The following is a 25,891-nucleotide window of genomic DNA, read 5'->3' on the forward strand; positions in this document are numbered from 1 at the left end:
ATTTAAATCAAAATAGAAGACTAAAATAAGCCTAACCTATAAAACCTCAGATTTCATGTTTACTATGCAAAGATAATATCATCAAAATATGAACATAGCTGACGATATTTTGAAGTTCCTTATTTGGAAAATACACATTTAAATAGTATAGTCATCAAATTTAAGAAGTTAGGATTTGCAGTAACGGTGAGTGCCACTTTTAAAAAACAGCTTTAATACCTTTATTTAGGTTTCAGATAAGATTTATACTTGCTAGCAAAGTTTCTCATAATCTTGAATACTTAAGACACTGTCCTCATTTTTAGAAAAAATAAAGAAATTTGGCCTTAGAAGTTTTATACAATTTTCAAAATCTAGCTTTACATTTATATTACCATAGATTCATTTAGAAAATAAAATTTTATATATAAGTTACCAAGTCAAAACTAAAATTTCTGAATTCCTTGCTTAAAACATAGACTTCTTTTTCTTCTGCCAGGAAGTCAGCTAGAAAAAATGATCACTGAATATTCGGCCGCACTTTACTAAACCCATAAAGGTTAAGTTGTCTAACTAAGCTTTTCATACTCCCTGTTTCAAATATTGTGAAAGGGGACTTTCTTTACAAAACTTCCTTATTAAAGACATCTTCATCAATCACTATGGCAGTTCCATTATCATCACACCAGAGGGATTTAAATTGTCCACTCCCAGCCATTTTCCACAGTTTTCTTGGAAATGTCAGAGAACGAAAATAATTATCTTCATCTGGTTCAAAGACACAATGTGGGTAACATGGTTTTTTTATCAAGGATTCTTCAGACTAAGTCTGAAAATCATTTTCTTCAATCATACACCTTAAGTCCAAGTCCCCAGAGAATGTTTGATCACACAATAGAGATCAACTGGAGTTTCCTGAACCAGTTCATCCATGTGAAGGAGACACATCTTGAATTTCTGAAGAAATATGTGCCATCTCAAATAACTTTTTCTACAGCTACTTTTCAAATTTGCATGATTTTGAGCACTGCAGCTTTCAATGCTGCTTAAGGAGGCCTGCACAGTTAAACTGCTAGGCCATCAAAATGGTTCTTAACCTTAGTAGCTGTGACATCACAAAATGACTGGTCTCCTAGCAACTCAAGTGTAAATTTCAGCCAGTGTTTCCTTCTCATACATCCAGTTAAAATGAAATATATAGGATGAATAGTTTTATAGTGTGATGTGCAAATATTTTCCCCTCAAAATTTTTTTAAATAATTTAATTTTGGGGTTTGAAATGAAACCAATCTACTTCCTTTTGTACAAAAATTTATACCAGATTTGTAAACAGAGTATAAATAATGCACAGAATAAAAAAAAAAGTTAAAATTTTGGAAATAAAGTGAAATTTGTGTAAAACATTACAGAAAAGGTATAACAATTTCATGATCATTTGTAATTAAATTGAAACATTATTTGATTTGGAAACGGAAGTAGTTATTTATCTGTGTACTTTACATTAAGTAGCTCTATAATCAAAATATGAGCAGAATAAATATCAGTTTATTTGCTATGTTTATAAATAAATGACAAATATTTATGAATTAAAATTAGATTAAAATTATCAATCAAATTTAAGAAATTCCAAAGGAGGGAATTTTTGTTTTAAATTGTAATCCAGTGCTATAAGTAAAACAAATGTAATTTAATATACTACTTTAAAATTACAAAAGAAAATTTTTATTGTACACTTACAAATGTTTATTTTCGTCATTCTTTCACTCAGAGGTTTTTCAGTCCCAAGAAGGAATAAATTTTCTTGTCATCTATATAATCCATACTCTTGTGCTTTCTGTTAAGTGTTCCAAAATGATGTTGATAAATACACTTATACACAATATCCTGGATTCAATATGCAGTGACTTCATTAAGTGTCAAATAAACAATCAAACAAAAAGCAAATAATATAATTATATGTGGGTTAGGGTGGAAAAGACCAGGTAATGCATTTTAGGAAGCAATATGTTTCCCAGTCCTGAAACAGTTGGCATTGTTAGTATAATACGGCATTTTAAGGCAAGTGTTTTGTGCACTAATGGTAAATAATAGCTATGATCTGTATCAGTTAACTGTAGTAAATCCAGTTCTACCAAAAGTTATATTCTTTATTTAGAAATAAATTCCATTAAACATAAGCCAATTTCAAAATGAGTGATAAAATTTTTAAATAAATAAATGTACACTCAAGCTACAATGTAAATTTTTCCTTCAGTATGTGTATATTCCATTCTAAATAAATATTAGCAACCTGAATTCATAGCGTATTATAAGTATTATAAAATATAGTTAAGTTTGACTAAGTCCTGATTCATAAATATTATATAACATATGCAAATCAATAAATGTGATACCATCCCTTAAAAAACAGAGAATACAAACGTAACAATCTCCAAAATGTAGGAAAAGTATTGACAGAACTGATCTTAACTTTTGTATACAAAAAATTGTTAATAAATTCGCTCTAGATAGAATATATCTAAAGATAATAAAAGCCATATATGAAAAACCCATGACTAACATCAAGTTCAATGTTAAAATACAGGAAGGTTTTCCTCTGGTCCAATAATACGAAAAAGTAGCTTATTTTCACAAGTCCTAAATTACACTACTAGAAGTCTTAGCCAGAACAACTAGTCAGGAAAAAATATAAAAGGCTACCACTTGTAAACAAGCAGTAAAATTTTTACAGATGACATAATTATACATAGATGAAAAACTCCATATTCTACTCCAGTGACTGCTAGAAATAGTCAACAAACTTATTAAACTTGCAGAATACAAAATCAATACACAAATATCCCTTGCATTTTTATATACTAACAACACATTATCAAAAATAGAAATTAGGAAAACAATTTTGTATAGATTTAAACCAAAAATATTAAAATATGAATAAATTTGATAAGTGAAATAAAATATCTAAACATAGATCTATAAATTAAAGGTGCAAGAAATATACATAAACAAAATAAATAAAAGACATTCTGTGCTCATTGATTGTGTGCAATGTGAGGAAATACTGTATTCCATCTTTCACATGTTCAATCTCCCCAGCACTACTTTTTGAGGAGAATGTCTTTTCTTAATTTTATACTCTTCTTTCCTTTTTCATGGGTTAATTGATTATAGGTGTGAGGGATTATATCTGGTTACTCTATTTTCTTCTATTGATTGGTGTCTTGTTTTGAGCCAGTATCATGTTTTTTAATTACTAACATTTTGTAGGACTGTTTAACATCAGAGTACTTTACACTATCAGAATTAATTCTCTTTTTCAAGATTATGTTAGCAACTCATGATCTTTGTTGTTACATACAAATTTTGAAATTATTTGTTCTATTTAATGGAAAAATCTCATGAGTATTTTGACATGAATCACACTAAATGTAGATTGCTTTGGGTAGTATGTTTGTCTCAACCACATAGTTTCACATCATTAACATAAGAGATCTTTAAATTTCTTTGTGTCAGATTTAATTTCCTTCATCTATGTTTTCTATTTTTTCACGTATAACTTTTCATCTTATTTGTTAACTTGATTTCTAGGTATTCTTTACATATATATGTATAATTATTTACATTATATTTATAAACACATTTCCTACACAAATACAACAGGAAAAAGGCAGTGGCAAGACATATTCAAAATCCTGAATGAAAGAAACTGTAATCTAAGATAATTTATCAAGCAAGGCTATCCTTTAGAATAGAAGGAGAGGTAAATAACTTCCATAAAAGCAAATACTAAAAGAATTTAACAACTGAAAAAGATATAATGAAAGATCTACTCTAAAGAAAATAAGCAGGATGCTATAGAAAGGAGAAAGGCATAATTAGAAATGCAATAGCTGCAATGACATACAATAGAATATACATGATATTGTAAAACAGTACATCAAAATTTTTAAGTGTCAGAGAGTGAAACAGGACAATACAGATTATTTCCTTCTTGTTTCTGTTCTCTGTGGGAGGGGTTAGAATTTGTATTCTTATCAGTGAAAATAAACAGATATAGAAACGGTTAAATATACATACAAAACAGGGTAACCATACGTCAAAAGCTTACAATGAAGTCACAAGCCAAAAAGAAACCAAGATAATAAAAGTAAGCTTATCAAGCCACAAAAAGAAAATGAAATGAACAAAAAGGGAATACAAAATAAACTGAGAAATGAAGTTCAAAATGGAAATAAACACCAGTCTATCAATAATCATCACAATTGTTAATAGACTAACAGCTGCAATCAAAAGATACATATTGTCAGATGGGATAATATAACAAGACCATACATTATGAAGCATACAAGAGACCCACTTTAGTAAGAAGAACACACATCAATTGAAAGTCAGAAGATGGAAAAATATTTTCCATACAAATGGACATTACAAGAAAGCAGGACTAGCAGTACTGATGTCACACAAAAGAGACATTAGAACAAAGGCCATAGAGAAAGATAAACAAGGACATGATATAATGATTAAAGGAGAAATATAAAATGAGGGTATTATACTCATTAAGATATATGCACTCAAAATAGGAGCACCTAAATACGTAAAGGAAATACTAATAGATAAAAAGGAAGAAATCGGTGGGAACACAACCACAGTAGGAGAGTATTATTCCCCATTACCATCACTAGACTGGTCTTTCAGACAGAAAATTAATAAGGGAATCAAGATACTAAAAACACAATGCAAAGTTTATGGAATACAGATAAAGCAGGCTTAAGAGGGAAGTTCATAGTGAGAAGGCCCTCCTCAAAGTAGAAGAGAAATTTCAAGTAAATACTCTAACGTTCTATGTACACTGATCATGAAAAGAGGAGCAAAAAAAACCCCAAAAGTCAGCAGAAAGAGGGAAATAATAAAGATCAAAGAAGAAATAATTGAAATAGAGTTTAAAAAATAGAAAAAATCAAACTCTTTTTTGAAAAAGTAAACAAAATTGACAAAACTCTGGACAGACTCATCAACAAGAATAGAGAGAGAACACAAATAACATAAGAAATGCCAATGCAGAAACTTCAAAGAGTACAACAAATTTGCAAAATATCATAAGGAAATACCATGAGCAACTGTATATAAACAAACTGTATAACCAGGAAGAAATGCAGAAGTTTCTGGAAACATTCAGCCAACCATTTTTGCATTAAGAAGAAATTAACCATTTTAACAGACAGATCACCAGAAATGGAATAGAATTATCAATAAAATAAAAAATCTCTGCAAACAAAATTCAGACCCAAATAGCTTCACTGGGGAATTTGAGAAAACATACAAAGAAAAATCCATACCACTCCTCCTCAGGCTTTTCCAAAAGTTTGATATGGAGAGAGTACTCCCAATCTCACACCATAAGGCCAACATAAACCTGATACCAAAACTACACAAAGACACTACCCGAAAACTATAGGCCAATATCCTTGATAAACATAGATGTAAAAGTCTTTAAGATATTATTAACAAACCGAATCCAACAGCATGTAAAAAAAGATTATGTACCATGGTCAAGTTAGGTGCATACCAGGAACACAAGGATGGTTGAACATATGCAAATCAATCAATCCATTGTGATACATCATATCAACAAAAGAAAGGACAAAATACCACATGATCATCTCAGTAGATAAAGAAAAAGCGTTTGATAATATTTAACACCTATTTGCAATAAAATTTCTTATCACAGTGGGCATAGAGAGACCATATCTCAACATAATGAAAGCTATTTATGACAAATATATAGCCAGCAAAATACTCAATGGTGAAAAACTAAAACGCTTCCCACAAAAACCTTAGACAACAAGGTTGCCAATTCTCACAATTTCAATTCAATATAGTCTTGGAAGTCCTAGCCACAATGATCAGGCAAGAAAAAGAAATAAAAGTATTCAGACTGGAAAAGAAGAGATAATATTGCCACGATATGCAGACATGACACTATATAGAGAAAACTGTAAAACTTCCACAAAAAATTACTTAGGGTAAAAAAGGAACTGGGCAACGTACCCAGAGTAATGTACAAAAACAAATTGCATTTCTTTACACTACCATTTAATCAACAGGAAAACAAAGTATAGAAACAACCACTTTTATAACTGCATCCAAAACTATTAAATGCTTAAGAATAAATCTGACCAAGGAGATGAATAATTTATATATGGACAACTAGAAAACATAGAGGAAATCAAAAAGGATTTCAAGAATTGAAAATATACCCAATGGACATGAAATGGAAGAAATAATATTGTTAAAATGGCCATACTGCCCAAGGCAATCTACAGACTTAATGTGATTTCCAATCAAATTATGCAAAAAATTTTTTAAGGACTGAAACAAATGATCCTAAGATTAACACAGACTCATAAAAGATCCATAATTTCCAAAGCACTATTAAAGAAAAAGAAAGAGGATGGAGAAATAAACCACCAGGTCTCCTTACACTGTTGCATAGCTACAGTAATCAAAATGACAAGACATTCGTACAGAAACAGGTATTTGGACCAATGGAACAGAATAGAGAGCCCAGGAATAAATCTAAAGGCCTGTGTTCAAGTAATCTTTGACAGAGTAGCCAAGAATATGACAGAGAAAAGACAATCTCTTCACCAACTGGTGTTGGGAAAACTGGATAGCAGCATCAGAGCAATGGGTTTAGAACACTCCTTCACTCCATACACAAGAATAAACTCAAAATGGCTTAAAGACTTAAATGTAAGGCAAGACACAGAAAATCTCCTAGAAGAAAACATAGGTAAAATACTCTGAGATATATCTCAGCAATGATATTCTAGAACAGCCTACCCAGGTAATGGATGTAAGAGCAAAATTAATTAATGTTACCTAATTAAACTTATAAGCTTTTGCACAGCAAAGGGAACCATAAACAAAGCAAAATGAAAACCTACAGGATTAAAGAAAATTTTTAGAAATGATGCAACTGACAAAGCCTTAATATCCAAAATATAAGACTTCATACAACCTAATTATAATAAAAAAAAACCAAGAAACCCAATCTGACAATGGGCAGAAGCCCTAAACAAGCAATTCTTCAATAGAGATATACAAATGCCACACAGATATATGAAAAAAAATTGCTCACTATCATTATCACAGAAGGGCAATTTTAAACTATAATGAAGTATCACCTCACAATAGTCACAATGGCCATCATTCAAAAATCCACAAGCAATAAATGCTGGGGAAGCTGTGGAGAAAGGGAACCCTCCTACACTGATGGAAGGAGTGCGGTTTGGTGCAGTCATTGTGGAAACCAGGGTGGGGATTCCTCAAAAGAATAAAAATAGACTTAACATACGATCCAACAATCCCACTTCTGGGTATGTATCATTGTATTATAAGAGAACTCTAATTCATAAAGACACCTGCACCCCAATGTTCTTAGCAGTGCTATATACAAGAGCCACAACATGGAAGTAACCTAATTGTCCAACAACAGATGACAGTATTCAGAAGTTATGCCGTATTTACACAATGGAAAAATATTCTGCAATAAAAAATGATAGAACAATGACATTTGCAGCAAAATGTATGTCCCCAATATTTGTCATTCTAATTGAAGTAAGCCAGAAAGAGAAAGAAAAATAATACATGACATGAAACATGTGGATCCTTAAAAAAAGTTGGATGAGAACACAATGATTTCATCTACAAAACTGAAGCACACTCGCAGATCTACTAAACAATTTTATGATTATTGTGGAAAGGGGCTGTGAGAGGATATATTTGGGAGATGTAGATTTATAAATGTTATTCACTATATATAAAATAGATTTTTTCAAAATTTCATGTGTATGACACAGGGCAGTAAGTTACATATCTTGAAGAATCATTTAATAGGCCCACAAATGTATGCATGTACGGGAACACAGTGCTATACATCACAGATTGACACATAGTAAATGGCAGTACTTCAATGATAAATAAATTAATAAATATGTAAATATATAAATAACTAACTAACTAAATAACTAAATAAATAAATAATATCTAAATAAAAACTATTTAGTAGTAAATGATATACAAAGATTCACACTACTTAACTTTTAACTTCAAGAATCTAGGAGAAAACAGAAAGAATAAAGAAGAAAATTGAATGAATGTGAGTAAGGAAATTAACAAGAGAAACATTTGAAAAGATAAAAAAAAACCTAAGACTGTTTCTTTTAAACATAAAGTGGACAAATTTTAGGTTGGATAAGGAAATAAAGACTCAAATAAAATGATAAGTAAAAGAGAAGATTTTACCAATGATGTTATAGAGATGCAAAGCTTCATTAGAAATTAACACAAGCTAACGATTTCAATGACTTAGAATAAAAGACAAATATCCAGTAACATATGTCTTCCAATACTGAATCAAGAAGCAATAAGAATCTTAAATAGAGCAAAAGTGTGTATGAGTAAATCAATAATCCAAACTTCCCAAACCAGAAAAATTTACAAGACGATTTTACTGATGAATTCTGTCATACATTTCAAGACAATATTTCACCATTTCTTCCCCAAATCTTCCGAGAATTTGAAGGGGGTGAAAGATTACCAACATGTTTTATGATGCCAGCTTTATTTGCATAACAATGGTAGAAAGGACATTATATGCAAAATATAGAATATTATCCCTGATGAACATATGTGCCAAAATTCTCAAAAATCACAAGCAAAATGAATTCAACAACACATTTAATGTATCATAAACATACATGACTAAAGGGATTTATCCCTGGGTTTAAAGATTCTTCAAAATATTCAAATCAATAAAGGTGACATGCCAAACTAATAGAATGAGAAATAAAACTCACATAATCATCTCAATAAGTGAGGAAAGAGCATTGTATATAATGCAACATACTTTAAAGATACTCCCAACAAATTAAATTTACCCTGTCAGTGACACGATATCATATACACCCAAACACTGTGTGGAGAGAAGCGAAGTAGTTCTCTGTTTATTGATTCTTAGAAGAAGGGTTTATATGGGACATGCACAATACCTCACATATCATCTAAGTTATAACAATGTTAATAATCTTAAGCTGTATATGTACCCATGCTCCTGCAGTAAACACAGGATGTTAAATGATCAAGGATTGTTTAAAAGTTCATCACGGAACTTCATTAAGTAGGCCATCTCTGATCCAGCCGGCTGTGCCTGTCTTAGGTTGTCCTCCATTGAGGATCTTACCCAGCATATTCTATCCAGCCATCCATACTTGATACATAGAGTAGGCCATATATTACCCAGCCTCAATATGTGACAATCCTCACAGATTGTTTATCAGTTCAGCCCATGGGCTTATTCTCTAGAGCCTTCAGACAGGGGCCTACAAACCCAACATCCCTTGTCAGAAAAATGGATGAAGAAAATTTCATATATATATGCAATGGAAACAATAATTTGCATTCCTATCAACAGTGTCCATGGTGTACTTTCTCTCCACAATCTCACCCACATCTATTCCTATTCTTTTTGATGAGAGCCTTCTGACAAGTTTGAGGTCTTGCCTCATTTTTGGTTTATGACTTTCCTAATAATTTATAACTCTGAACATATTTTCATGTGTCTTTTAGCCAAATATGTTTTCTACAGAAAATTGATTCAGATCTATCTATTCAGTTCCTATGGACTTTTTTGTAGTTGCATTGTTGGGTGATTTTGTTATTGTTGTGGGGTCAATGTTTGTCATATATTTTGGATATTAACACTAGATTGGAAAATATCACTTGGAAAATATATTCTCCCATTCTGTTTGTTGACTTTTCATTTTATTGATCATTTCTTCTGCAGTGCAAATCTGTTTAGAGTGATACAATCATATTTTATTTGATTAGCTTCTGCTTCCCTTGCCATGGAGACATATGTAGAATCATATTAAGTCCAATGTCAGAGTGTACTTCTTATATTTTACTCTAGGATTCTATGCTTTCAGGATTTATGTTTTATACGCCCAGGTGTGGGATTACTGTGTCAAATGATAGGTCTATTTTTATTATTTAAAGGAACTTACATACAGTTTCCAAAGTAGTTTCACCAATTTTCATTCCCACCAACAGCGTTGGAGAGTCCCTATTTCTCCACAACCACCCCAGTCTGTATTATTTGTAGACATTTGGATGATATCACTTCTTAATATTGGGAGGTAAAACATTGTTTTATTTTTGTGTTGCCTTTGTATTATGATTAGCAATGTGAGCATGTTTTTCTTTTCCTGTTTGTCATCTGTGTGTCTTCTTTAGAGAATTGTCTTCTCATTTTCCAACTGAGGTGTTTGTAGATTTTTGAAATGGAGTTGTATGAAAGATGTGTGTATTTTTGAAATTAGCCTCTTGTTGATTGTATTGTTTCCTAATGTTTTCTCCCATTTGGAAATTCATCTTTTCATTTTGTTTACTTTGCTGTATAGAAGCATTCAAATTTATTTAGGACCGTTTTGTTTATTTTGTTTTTATTGTTTTCAGCTTGGGAGAGTGACATAAGAAAATTTTTCAACAATTTATGTCTTGTTTTCTCTGTGTTAGTCAAGGAGTTTTATTGTGTCATGTTTTAGATTCAGATATATAAATTATTTTGAGTTTATTTTTGAACAGTTTGAGGGAGTGTTCTAATTTCATTGATTTACATGTAGATTTCTACCTTTCTCAACATCCCTTACTGAAAAATGTCTTAAAGTCATTGTATATTTTTATTTCCTTTGTCATAGTTTAGTTCACCATACGTGTGATATTTTATTTTTGCATCTGTGTTCCATTCCAGTGATATAGATGTTTGGTTGTTTTCCAGCATTGTGCTGTTTTGATTACAGTATTTTTGTAATATAGTCTGAGATCTGGGAGGGTTATTGGTTATGCCTCCATCTTTGTTCTTATTCCTCATGTTTCTTTTGCAATTCTGGTTCTTTTGCAGTTCCATACAAATCATAGGACTCTTTTTAGTTCTGTGGAAAATATCATGTATTTCGATCAGAATCAATTTATATCTGTAGACATAATGTGTAGTATGTATATTTTAACAATATAAATTCCTCTAATCTAAGACATTGAGATTTCTTTCCATTTAATTGCATCATCTTCAAGTTTCTTTATCAGTGTTCTAATCATTTTACTATGTTGTTTTTTTCATAGGTTTTTCATTTTTTGGTCTGATTCATATAGATCTTTTAAAATTATGGAATATTTCATTGTTAGTGTAAAAATGTGATAGTTTTTGTATATTAATCATGAATCATGCTACTTTGCTAAATGTGTTTATTACTTTTAGTTGTTTTAGTTTGGAGAATCTTTAGGGATCACTATATAGATTATCATGTCATCTAAATTAATAACAGTTTTACTTCATTCAATCCAACTTGAAAAATTTTTTTCTTGTCCGATTGCTGTTGCTAGAATTTCCCATAATGTGTTTAATAGAAATGGTGAGAGTGGGCATCGTTGATTTATTCCTTAATTTGGATTCCAGTTTTTCACTTTTGCATATTATGTAGTCTGTTTGTCTGTAATTAATGACTTTAGATATGTTGAGATATATTTCCTGCATCCTAATTTGCTAAGAGGTTTCTGTCATTGTTGATGTTGTTGTTGTTGTTGTTGTTGTTGATGTTGTTGCTGTCATAATGAAAAAAATGTTGAATTTTATGAAATGCTTGTTATGGATTTATTGGGATGACCATGTCATTTTCTCTTTTTCTTTTGTTAATGTGATATATCAAACTGATTGATTTGTGTATGTTGAACCTCTCTTGTGACACTGCAATGAATCCAAGTTGATCATGGTGTATGATTCATTTTAGGTATTGCTGGATTTAGTTTGCTAATAATATTTTGTAGAATATTTGCTTGTAAATCTATCAAATATAATGGCTTGAAGTTCCCTTTGCCCGTACGTTTTTTTATTGGTTTTGCTATCAGGGTGATGAAACTTCATAGAATTTATTTGGGAGTTTCCCACATCTGCACTATGTTTGAATACAAAGAATAGTATAAGTTCTGGTTTGTATTTTTGTGCTCCACAGGAGCTGTTGAAATCTACACTTCTATTCAAAAATTTTTTAAAATGCAGATTCTATCTTTCTTCTAGTAAACAGTTTGGTCAAATTATTTGTTTCTCCTTACCTCTGTCTCTTTCTAGACATATGTCTATTTCTACTAAGTTGCCCAGTTTATTGGCATGTAAATTCTGACCAAATGAACACTTTTTTGTATATCTGGGGTAACAATTGTTATTTCTCTTCTTTTATTTCTTAATTTATTTCTTTGTAGCATCTACCTTTTTTTTCATGATGCACCTGGCTAGCGGTTTTTTGATTTGCTTATCTCAAAAGGAAAACATAAAACAAAATATTTGGTTTTATTACTCTTTGCATAGTTTTTTTCTCTATAATTTATATTTACACCTGTAATATTTAGGTTAATGTTTTTTCTTTTTTTAACTTTTTTATTGATTTACATACATTTTACAAAGTTGTCTCCAATTCCAGCGTAGAGAACACTTTTTCAGTTACAAAAAACATATATACATTTGATGTCCCATTTTTCATTTTTGAGTTGCTGTAAGATCTTTTATACATTTCCCTGTGCTATACAGTACAATCCTGCTTATCTATTCTACAATTTTGACCTCCCAGTCTATCTCTTCCCACCCCCAGCCATATGGAAACCAAAATTTTATATTCTATGACTGCAAGTCTATTTCTGTTTTTTTATTTGTGCTTTTTTTGCTTTGTTTTGTTTTGCTTTTTGATTCCACTGATGAGCCATTTCATATGGTATTTTTCTTTGTATTTCTGGCTTACTTCACTTAGACTGATTTTCCCCAATATCATCCATATTGCTGAAAAAGGCATTATGTTGTCGGTTTATATGGCTGGCTTGTATTCTATTGTATAAATATACCACATCTTCTTTATCCAGTCAACTGTTGATGGACATTTAGGCTGTTTCCATATCTTGGCTATTGTAAATAGTGCTGGCTATGAACATTGGGGTGCAGGTGTCATCCTGAATTAGGGTTCCTTCTGGATTTATGCCCAGGAGTGGGATTCCTGGGTCATATGGTAAGTCTATTCCTTGGCTTTTGAGGAATCTCCATCCTGTTTTCCACAGTGGCTGCACCAAACTGCATTGCCACCAGCAGTGAAAGATGGTTCCCTTTTGTCCACAGTCTCTCAAGCATTTGACATTTGTGGATTTTTGAATGATGGCCATTCTATCTGGTGTGAGGTGATACATCACTGTAGTTTTGATTTGCATTTCTCAGATAATCAGTGATATTGAGCATTTTCTGATGTGCCCTTTAATCATTTGTATGTCTTCCTTGGAGAATCGCTTGTTTAGGTTTTCTGCCCATTTTTGGATTGGGTTGTTTATTTTTTCTTATTCAGTTGGATGAACTGCTTATATACTCTGAAGATCAAGCCTTTGTCAGTTTCAAAGTCAAATATTTTTTCCCATTCCGTATGTTGTCTTTTTGTTTTGCTTCCGGTTTCGTTACTGTGCTGTAGCTTGTAAGTTTCATTATGTCTCATTTGTTTATTCTTGCTTTTACTTCTTCTACGAGAAAATTTTCGAGACATGTCAGACAATCTTTTGCCTGTATTTTCCTTAAGGAATTTTATTGCATCTTGTTTTATGTTTAATTCTTTGATCCATTCTGAGTTTATTTTTGTGTGTGGTGTTCTAGCCTCATTGGGAATGTTCTAACTTCATTGATTTACATGCTGCTGTCCAGTTTTCCCAACATTTGCTGAAGAGTCTGTCTCTATTCCATTGTATTTTCTTGCCTCCTTTGTCAAAGTTTAATTGACCAATAATTTGTGGGTTGATTTCTGGGCTCTCTATTCTTTTCCATTGGCCTATATGTCTGTTTTCCTACCAATAGAGTGCTGTCATGTTGACTGTAGCTCTATAGTATTATCTTAATCATTAGCGTAAAGAAATGCCACTGATTTTTGAACCTTAATCTTGTAACCTGCCACCTTGCTGAATTGTTTGATCAACTATAGTAATTTTTGTCTGGATCTTGAAGGGTTTTCTATATATAGTAACATATTTTCGGCATATAGTGAGAGTTTTACCTCTTACTTTCCAATTTGCATCCCTTTTACTTCTCTCTCTTGTTTGATTACTCTGGCTAGGTCTTCCAAGATTATATTGAGTTGGAGTGGTGATAGTGTGCAACCTTTCCTTTTCCCACATTTTAGTGGGAAGATTTTAACTTTCTCATCATTGAGTACTATGCTAGCTGTAGGTTTGTTATCTATAGCTTTCATGATGCTGAGATATGTTCCCACTATGCCCACTTTGGTGAGATATTTTATCATATGTGGGTTTTGAATTTTACCAGATGCTTTTCCTGCATCTATTGAGATGATCATGTGGTTTTGGTCCTTTCTCTTTCTGATGTGCTGTATTACATTGATTGATTTGCATATGTTGAAACAGCCCTTTGCCCCTGGCATAATCCCTACTTGGTCATGATGTATAATCTTTCTTCTGTGTTGTTGGATTCTATTTCCTACTATTTTGGTGAGGACTTTGGCGTCTGTGTTCATCAGTGATTTTGGATTATAATTCTCTTTGTTGGTAGTGTCTTTGTCTGGTTGTGGTATCAGTGTGATTGTGGCTTCATAGAATCACTTTGGGAGTATTCCTTACTTTTCAATCTTCTGGAAGAGATTGAGAAAGACTGGAATGAGTTCTTCATTGTATGTTTGGTAGAATTCCTCAGTGAATCTGTCCAGTCCTGGACTGTTAAATTTAGGGTGGTTTTATACTGCTATTTTGATTTCATTTCTAGTGCTCTTCTTGTTCAAGGGGTCAGTTTATTCTTGATTCAGTCATGGTGGACAGTATGTTTCCAGAAACTTGTCCATTTCCTCTAGGTTATCCAGTCTGATTCCATAAACTTTTCATAATATTCACGTATGATATTCTGTATTTCTATTTTATTTGTTGTAAATTCTCCATTCTCCTAACTTATTTTGCTACTTTGTGCTCTCTCTCTTTTCTTCCTTTTGAGTTTTGAAAGAGGTTTGTTGATTTTACTTACTTTTTCAAAAAACCATCTTTTGGAATGGTTGATTTATTTCCTATGATGTTTAAATCTCTATTCAATTTATTTCCTCCACAATATTTATCATTTCTTTCTTTCCGCTGCAATTTGGGGTTTTCCTTCTTCTTTTTCTAGTTCATTCTGCTGTTGGGTAAATTGTTTCTTTCTCATTGTTCTTCTTTTTTAAGGAAGGCCTGTATCACTATAAACACCCCTCTGAGCACTGCTTTTGCTGTGTCCCTTAAAATTTGTGTGGTTTTGCTTTCAATTTATTTTGTCTCAAGGAACTTTTTCATTTCAGCTTTGATTTCTTCATTGACCCATTGGTTTTTTACAAACATATTGTTTAATCTCCATGTTTTCCTTATGTTCTCATTTGTTTCTCTGTTGTTGATTTCTAGCTTCATGGCCTTGTGGTCAGTAAAGTCACTTGAGGTAATTTCTATATTCTTAAAATTGCTGAGGTTTCTTTTGTGTCCAAGTACATCATGAATCCAGGAAAATGTTCCATGTGCACTGGAAAAGAATGTATATCCTATTTTTTTGGGGGTGCAATGCTCTGAAATTATCCACCAAGTGTAATATTAGTATTACACATATTCTATTATTTAACTTCTCTGTTGCCTATTTTATTTTCTGTCTCGATGATCTGTGCAGTGATGTAAATGCAGTGTTGAAATCTCCAAATATGAATCCCCCTTTATATCTGTTAGTAGTTATTTTATGTACTTAGATGCTCATCTATTTGGTGCATATGTATTAACAAGTGTGCTATATTCATATTTTATCACTCCTTCAATCATAATAAAATGTCCTTTATCTTTCTTTATGGCCTTTGTTTTAAAGGCTATTTTGTCTGAAATCTGTTCTGCAACACCTGCTTTTTGGCTTTTCAAATTGTATGGAATACCCTTTTCTGTCCTTTCACTCTCAATCTATGTGTGTCCTTCTCTGTGAAGTGGGCATCTTGTATGCAACATTTTGAAGGATCTTGCTTTATTACCCAGCCTGCCACTCTATGACTTTCAACTGGAGCATTTAAGCCGTTAACATTTACAATAATTGATGATACGCTTGGGTTTATTGCCAATTTGACCTTATCTTTGCAGATGATTTGGTATTTCCTCTTTGTTCTTTCATCTTCCTTTTATGGTTGGTAAGTTTCTTTTGTATTATCATGAATTTTATTTAGTTTTAGTGACTCCATGATAAGTATTTGTCTTCTTGTTTCCCTTTTTTATAAGTCCATTAGACCATTACTATAACTGTTTTTATTAAATGGATAGTAACATGATCTCAAACCCATCCTACCAAGAACAAAAAATTTAAAAAGAAAGATCAAAAAAATTCTTTATTTCCTGCCTCCCTCTCCAATTCACAATAATTTGTATGTATTGTTTTAAAATTTTGGATTTATTTTATTTGTAATTCATGTGTTATCACCTTTAAAGCTGTGAGTTTCACGTTTCTGTAGCATCCTGCTGCTTTTCTTTTTAGAGAAGAATTTTCAATAATTATTTTAGCATGTGTCTAGTGTTGCAGATCACTTGAAGATTTTTCTTGTCCGTGAAATTCTTTATGTCTCCTTCTGTCAAAAAGGATAGCGTTGCTGGTTAAAGTATCCTAGGGTATACATTTTTTTTCATTCAGGACTTTGAATATATCTTGCACTCCATTCTGGTCTGTAGTATTTGTGTAACAAACTCAGCTGGGAGCCTTATGGGGATTCTCTTGTAACTCACTCTTTGCTATTCTCTTACTGTCTTTAGAACCATTTCATTATCCTTGACTCTGGCCATCTTAATTATATTTCTTGGTAAGTGTGTATTTTGGTTCTTCCTGTTTGAGACACACTGAGCTTCCTGTATTGGATATCTGAATCCTTCTTTAAGTTTGGGAAGTTCTCAGTCATGATTTCTACAAAAACTTTGCAATCCTCTTTGGTCTTTCTTCCCCTTCTGGGACTTCTATGATGCCAAGTTTGGCATGCTTTCTATTACCCCATAAGTCCCTTATGCTTTTTTCATTTGTTTCTTGTTGTTTCTCTTGTAGCTCTTCTGATTGGGTGCTTTCTATTTTCCTGTATTCTAAGTCACTAATTCGTTATTCTGCGTTATATAGTCAGCTTTGCTACACCTTTAAATCATTCTCATCTCAGTCAATGGGTTTACCTATTCTACTCGGCTCTTCCTTATAGCTTCCATTTCATTTTTGACATATTTTGTCTCTCTAAACACTATCAGTTTTATTTCATTCAGTACTTTGATCACTCCATTTTTGAAATCTTGATCTAGTAGGATATCGATTTCTATTTCACTGATCATTCTTTCAGGGGATTTCTCTTGTTCTATTAATTGGGAATGGTTTCTCTGCTTCTTCGTCTTTCTACTACCTCTCTGGCACTGTAGTTTATGGAGTATCAGTCATCTACTCTGGTCCTAAAGGAGTATATCTAACTAATGCCTATGTAGTAATACAACTTGGAAAAGAGAAAATAGAGAGAGAGAGATAAAATTTTTAATAAAGGGAGAAATAAAGCTTTGAAGACATTGTATAATGAATATTAGAAGCAAGTTGAAGCAGAGTTTTGAAAAATAATAATAATAAAAATATTTTTAAAAATTTCAAAGGGATTAAAATGGGTTTATATATAATTAAATAAGAAGTAAAAATTAAGAGTGTAATAGAAAATGGAACAGGTAAAAACAGATTAAAACAAGGGGTGGTCTGTGTCCTCCAGGAGACTGTACATTTAATGTGATGCCTTTCTGTATTCATCCTGTTTTGGAAGCTCATCTTCCTGTTTCCAGAGGCCCTCCATTGGAGCCCTCATTTGTGCTTCTCCCAGTGCCTGTCAGCAAGCAGATCGCTCCTACACCCAACACTGAACCTGGAGCAGCTCTCTTTAATGAGGCCTGCTTGTCACTGCCCTGCCTGATGCTGCAGTCAGATGTTGCAGACTGACCAGGCAGGAGTGTGCATCATGCCATCTCCCAGCACCATGGTCAGGGGCTGTGTTCCAGCCCAAAATGTGGGAGGCCACACGCCCCATCAGAGTGCCAGTCGCTCCATTGCTCTGTGACACTGTACACTCTGCCTCAGGTTTGCACACTGGATGTGGGCTCGGGGAAGACTGAGGAACCACCCTGTCCCTGGTCTGGCCCAAAACACAGCTCCTTGTTTGTCTTGGTAAAGCAAGTTCTCTGAGGAACGAGGAGAGAAGGATCCTATCTGCCTCAGGCTGTAGATAAGTCTCCGTCTGGCCCTTAAGACTTCTAAATCCTTAGACGTGGATGCAGACTTTGTCCCCTCTGCTGCCTGGGTGCAAAGCACCAGTAGGTATGGTGGCTGTGTCTGAGTCTCAGGTCTCTTCACGTTGAAACTTTTGTGGATTTTCAGTGAAAGTTATGCACCCTTCCCCCCAAACGGCACATCTGCCCTGTTATTTTATGGGGGGCCGAGGTTGTTTTGCCCTGTGCACCCACAGCCATGGCAAACAGCCGCATCTACTCCCTCAGACTGCGTCAGTGCTGCCATCCCCATCTTCCACCCAACTCGTGCAGAATGGCCTTGCCCCAGCCTTTGGGCTTCATCTTGGGCTGGATGTCTGTGCCTGTTTACTTATTTCTGTCACTCAACTTATTGTCTGTACAGATTCAAGGCTTGGAGGCTACCCCTTCTTCCTGCCAACCTCTCAGTTGGAGAGGGGAGACCCAGTGAATGAGTGCCAGTCCTTCTTTGCAGCTCCCTCCCTGTGGAACCTGTCCCAAACTGTTTTGAATTTTCTTTTTCTTTCTTCCTTTTCTGCTACCAGATTTATTGCATCTTTAATTGGAAGAGATATTTCATGGAAATGACAAGAAAGTGAAGATTGCAATGCTCAAATCATTCAAAATATGTTTTAAAATAAGTTTCACAATGAAAGATAAATATGACATTAAATAAAGAAAAAGAGATCAATGTAAAAATAGAGTATTACACTGATAAAATTATATATGGACAAAACTCTGTAGATCCTAATTATAAGAAAAATATTAGTAGACATGAAGTATTTAATTCATTATAAATAATAATAGTAGATGAGTTTAAAACCTCACTATTCTGATGGCCATATCATCCAGAAAGAATATCTGTAAGGAAACAGAGGTCTTAATGTCATTTTAGATCATTTGAACCTAAATGAGCTTTTTGACACCGCATCAGTAAAGGAGAACACATAAGCTTCTCAAGTGTGCACAGGATGTATTCTAAGGAACTAACCACATATTATGTCATGAAAAGAGCCTCAGGAACTTTAAGCAAATATAGTTTACAGCAAGTATTTTTCTATACACAAAACTATGAAAATATGCATCAACTATAGAAAGAAGAACAGTAAAAGCACAAATATGAGATTAAACCACATCCTCTAAAAAAATAAATAAAACAAGGTCAATGATGAAATCAAAAAGGCAATAAAGTCATACCTGGAAACAAATTACAATGAAAACACAGCTTCATAAAATGTATGGAATGCAGCAAAGGGAAATCTAAGAGGGAGTTTAGAAAAATTCAGGCCTTCTATAAGGAAAAAGAAAAACCTCACACAAAGGACCAAGTTTAACACCCAAAATAACAAGAAATAAGAACAAACAAAACCCAAAGGCAGTAGAACGTGAAATCTTTAATGATTAGGTTGAAAATAAATATAATAAACATTTAAAAATAAATTAAAAATCATAAAATCAACAGCTTTTTTTTCTTAAAAATATTAACAAATTGATAAGCATTTAGCCAGGATAATCAAGAAAAACAGAGAGTGGACCCAAAAAAAATAATAAATGAAACAGTAGAAATAATATCTGATATTACAGAAATACAAACAAAGTTTATGAAAGCAGTCTGAGCAGTTACGTGTCAACCAACTGGACAAAATTAAAGAAATGGACAAATTACTTGAAACGTTCAGTCTGCCAACACTGAATAAAGAGAAATCTGAAAACTTGAAAAGAGCAATCAGTATAAGTTAAATAAAATCTATAATTTAAAAAATACCCCTTGAACAAAATGCCTGAATGCCTTCACTAAAACCTCTTTTGTCACAACTATTTCAAAAAAATGAAAGAGGAAAGAAAATTCCCAAAGTTACTCTATGAGGCCAACAATACCATGATAACAAAACCCATCAGTGACACTACCAAAAAAAAATGAAAATATTAAGCCAAAATCCCTGATGAATATACATTCAAAAATCCTCGAAAAACATCAACAAATGAATCCAGCAATTCATAGAAAGGATTATACACGATGATCAGTTGGATTCCTTCCAGAGTCACAAGGATGGTTCAACTTACACAAGTCAATCAGCATGAAACATATTTAATAAAGGACGGACAAAATTCACAGGACCATTTCAATACACACAGAAAGAGTATTAGACAAAATTCAACATACATCATGATCAGAATTTTCATGAAATTGAGTACAATGGGAACATCTCTCAACATACTAAAGGCCATTTATAACAATTTATAGTACCCAGGGGAATGGCTGAAAGCCTTCTGTGTAAATTCGGGAACAAGACAAGGATTCCTAATCTCACCACTTCTGTTCAATAGTAATAGAAGAAAGGAAAAGGAAAAGAAAAAGAAGAAAAAGAAACACAAAATGGAAAGAAAGAGGCAAAATTGTCACCAGTATTGATGGCATAACAATCTACATAGAAACACCTAAGGACTCCAAACTGACTATTATGAACAATAAATAATTTCATCAAGGGAAAAGGGTACAAGGTTAATGTAAAGAAGTCTCTTGAATTTCTCCATATTAATCATGAGATACCATAAAATGGACGTTGAAAGCAATAATATTTAAAACCACATTCCCCCGAATATCTTGGAACAAATGTAACCATATATGCGAAAAATCTACACACTGAAAATTGTAAAATATTGACAAAGAAATCAAAAATGATTCAAAGAAATGGAAAGATGTCTGTGGTCTTGGATTCAAAGAGTTAATATTATTAACATGGCCGTACTACACAAGGAGACCAAAGGATTTAGTGCAATACCTGTTACGAAGCTGCAGTATTTTCCACAGAACCGGAAAACAACAAATCTGGAGGTATAATCCTCCCGGATACCTTACTATTCTAAAAACCTACAGTAAAAAAACAGTATTTCATTGGCACAGAGATATAATCAATGAAATTAGATAGAGAGCCTAGAAATATTTCCACACACCTATGAGCAATGAATGTATGATAAAATAGGCAAGAGTACACAATGAAGAAAAGAAAGTCTCGTCAATGGATGGTGTTGGGAAAGCTGGACATCTACATGTAAAAGTGAAATTAGAGCATTCCCTGACATCATATGCAAAAATAAACTCCAACTGTATTAAGGAGCTAAATGAAAGACCTGATACTATAAAACTGCCAGAAGGGAATATATGTGATACCCTATTGGATATATTTCATAGGAATATTTTCTTATATCAGTCTCCTAAGACAAAAGAAATAAGAGCAAAAATAAGCAAGTGGGACCTAAACAAACTTGAAAATTTCTGCACAGCTAAGAACACTATCAATGAAATGAAAACGCTGCCTGTGTATTTGGAGAACATATTTGCAAACAATGCAAATGAGCAGGGGTAATAGATGTAGGTTAGTAGATGTAACATGGATTTAGATTACAAAACTTAAGATGAAAAACAAAAATCCAATCGAAAACAAGAGCAGAGTACCTGACTTAATAATTTTCCAAAGAAAACATACAGATGAGTAACAGGAAAGTGATAAAATTGCTCAACATTTCTATTTTATAGGTAATTACAAAACAAAACCACAATGAGATATCACTTCACACTAGTCAAATGGCTATTATCAAAAAGTCTACAAATAGTAAGTGTTGGACACGATGTGGAGGTAACAAATCTCTTGTATACTGTTGGTATGAATGTAAATTGGTATATCTTCTATGGAAAACAGTATTGAGATTTGTTTAAAAACTAACAAGTTAACTACCATATGACCCAGTATTACCTCTCCTTGGAAAAATCTGTGGAAAACACCCTAAATTTAGAAGAACCAATATTCACAACAGCATTGTTTATTTTATGAAAGACAGGGAAGTAATCCAAGTGTCCAAAGTAGACTATGGACTTAAGAATATATGATGTTTCTTTAAATATTCAATGGAATATTACACATCCATGAAAAAGCATAACACATTGCTATTTCAGTATCATGAATGGACCTAGAAAATATTGTGCTTAGTGAAGTAACTTAGATAAAGTCAAAAGAATATAATAAAATTTATATGTGGAATTTAAAGAATAACAAATATCTGTGTACAGCTATCTATAGCTATCTATTGATAGATGACAGATAAATAGATAAAAGATTAGATATATACATAAATGATAGATAGATAGATAGATAGATAGATAGATAGATAGATAGACAGACAGAGACATGATGGAGAGGTAAAGAGATTAGGTAGACAAAACTTAAGCAGACTCAAAGATATGCGGAAAACTTTATGTTTACCAAAAGGGAAGGGAAAGAGAATTTAATGGTAGGACATTGAGAGATACAAAGTAGTATACATAAAGGAGAGAAGCAACAAGGCTAATCTGTATAGATCATGGAATTATATACAATACTTTAAATAATTGTATGTTACAATTATTGTAATAATTCATAATGCAATATAATATTCATATTAGTTGGAATCACTATGCTGTACATCTGAAACTACACAATAGGGTAATCTACTCTACTTCAATTAAATATAAAACATCTCATGTATAAATTAGTCTTTTTTCTGCTGATAGCATCTTCCTTTAATATTGTTTTATTGTTACTCTTTACCATTTATGATTACTGTTTCAAATTATTTCTTTTACTGTTGTAAACATGTTACCAGTTTGAAATATCAATATTTATTCCAACTGATTTCGTATTTTTCCCTCTTTAATCCATATAGTAGAGTAGCATTTAAAAACATAACCAAAGAAACAGTTGCAAGTTTCTCATGGTCCCTCCTTAGCATTTTGGTCAATGTTTTGCATATTTTTGCCATTTTATATTTCTTAGAAGACTTCTTTTGTACCCCTCTTATAAGGTGTATCCGTTTTGTTTTTTTCAACACATTCAGGTTTTGATTCTCTGTTAAAGTCTTTATTTTCACTTTATATCTAAATGATAACTGTGTAAGTATTATTGGGTGAGTGATTTCTTATTTCATTAGTTTGTAAATGTCATTTTATTTAATCTTGGCCTATGTTTTCAGCTCAGAAATGTGCTGATAGACTAATGGGGGTTCCTTTGTAAATTATCATTTTTTTTTGGCTGCCTTTAAAATTTTTTCTCTGTCATTGACTTGCCAATTTGCATATGATGTATCTTGAAGGAGGTCCCTTTGTCTTAAATTTATTGGAGTTTTGTTGGCACACGGACTTGTATATCAGTTCCTTACACAGGTTCGGGAAGTTATCAACTATCACTTCTTTAAATAAACCATCAGCTGCCTTCTAAATTTCTTATCCCTCCAGGATTCCACTCTAATGTGCACTTCCTGAGGAAGTCTGAAGGCTATTGTAGAATTTTCTCACGTTTTAATATCTTGTATCTCTGCCCTTCTCCTTTAATTTCTAGTTTTGTATTGCTGAGTTTGCTAATCTCTCTTCTACAAAGACAGTCAACTTCCATTGCTTTCTGTTGCGTTCCTCATCTCATTTATTAAGTTCTCCTGGTCCTCCAATAATGTTTGGTTATTTTATAGTTTCAGTCTCTTTGGTAATGTATTCCTTATCATCATTTCATTTATTCCTGAGCTCGTTAAACTGCTTTCTGAGTTTTGTTTTGTGTATTGAGTTTCTGTATGACATCTATTTGGATTAAGTATTAGTTACATGGCAATATACCATGACTTTAAGTTTGTTTGCTGCAGGGTTGACATTGTGTGTGTATGTGTGTGTTCAGGTGCATGTGCGTGTGCGTGTTTGTCTGTGTCTGTGTCGTTGTATGTGTGTGTCTTTCAGTGAGTGTGTGTGTCTTAAAATGTAACTGTGATTGGTCAGGATCTTGCTAAATTATTGCTCTGATGACACTAAATAACAGATTTGAAGTTGGAGTCCGTGTTTTTGTTTTCTGGTAGTTTGCAATATGGCACAATTTTTGATTTTACTTACCTGAGCTACCTGTGATAATATTTCAAAATGGCACTTTCCAGTCACTACTGTCTGGAAAAAGATGTACTTTCATTGTCACGTCTTACACTTCTCTGGTAGTTAATGCCACTGTTGTCACTGGGAGGTGAAACCTTCCTTTTATTTGATATCCCTTGAGAATCAGTGAGCACAATGAGGAAAGGTGTAAAGACAGGTTGGTATTTGGAATCAGGCAAGTGTCTTTGCCATGTCCAGTTTTGCAATGTAACTTGTCTCCACCACTGTGAATGGGGAATTAGGACAGTGTCATGAATGTCTGAGGGTCTGAAAGATGGAATTTCTGTCTCCATTGTGGCTCCCTCCTAGCTACCTGTGACCATGAGTACTGGTGCAGTTGGAGGCTGAAGCTGTGTGAACCACTGAGCCCCTGTTTCTACTGGGTTCTCTGAACTTGTGGACTCAGATATCCTAGTCATGGGGCCTTGGTTGCAGACACCAAATCTGCTCTTCCCTCAGTTCAGCCTCTTTGAGTGTTTTATTACACCAAACTTCACCTTTTCACATGCGTTCTGTAGTATTGTTTTGTGTTGTAATTTTTATTGAGATTTGAATGTTTTAATGACTGTAGATGTAAGGGGAAAGACAAAAATAGTTTAAACATGTCATTTTTAAAAGTATATACTTTTTCAACTAAAAGCTTAAATTCTACTAAGGACATTATAAGAACACAAAAGAAAGTGAACAAATCACCTCCCTTAATGTCATAGTACTGTAAAATAATTTGATTTTCCTGGGTTATTTTCTTCAATATTTTTCCCACCTACATGCACATTTTACTAAAATATATCCATATAATCTCTTTAAAATCAATGAAATTATTAAAATATTTCTCTGTGCTCTAAATATAGCCTTGTTGTTTCTCTAATTTATTACTATTAGCTTTCACGTTTCTGTCTTCTCCATCTTTTTTCCCTTTCTCCACAGGAAACCACTACTTGGTACACTACACATATATATGTGATTCTGTTTCTGTTTTTTTATGATTATTTCTCTTATATATTTATTTTCCTCATTTAAGTGACAATGTAGAGTGTTTTTCTCTGTATGACTTATTTTCCTATGTGCAACACTCTCTGGGTCCATTCACATTGTTCCAAATGGCAGAATTTTATTTTTTAATTTACAATGACTAAGTATATGTTATGTTATCTATATCTAACATCTACTTCAGCCAATCATCTGTTGATGTACAGTTGATTTGTGCTTCTCTCCTTGGCTACTATAAATGATGATGTTAAGAAGTTTGGGGGTAATATATCCTTTAAGTTAATGTTTTCATTTTTTTCAGATTTATACCAAAAACAGGAATTGCTGCAACATATAATGATTCTATTTCTAGTTTTCTGAGCACTGTCCACACTTTTATACTAGTGGATACATCAATTTATATTTCCAACAACTGTGTACCTGGGTTCCCTCTTATCAAATTTTTATTAATTTTTGTCATTGGTAGACTATTTGTTAATAGACATTTTGGTTGCTGTGAGATTATATTTCATACTGGTTTTGATTTATGTTTTCCTAATGAATAGCAACGTTATGTATAATTTTATGTGCATGAAAATCATCCACATGTCTATTTTTGAAAAG

Source organism: Vicugna pacos, unplaced genomic scaffold (genome assembly GCF_048564905.1).
Source record: "Vicugna pacos unplaced genomic scaffold, VicPac4 scaffold_20, whole genome shotgun sequence".
Lineage (NCBI taxonomy): Eukaryota > Metazoa > Chordata > Mammalia > Artiodactyla > Camelidae > Vicugna > Vicugna pacos.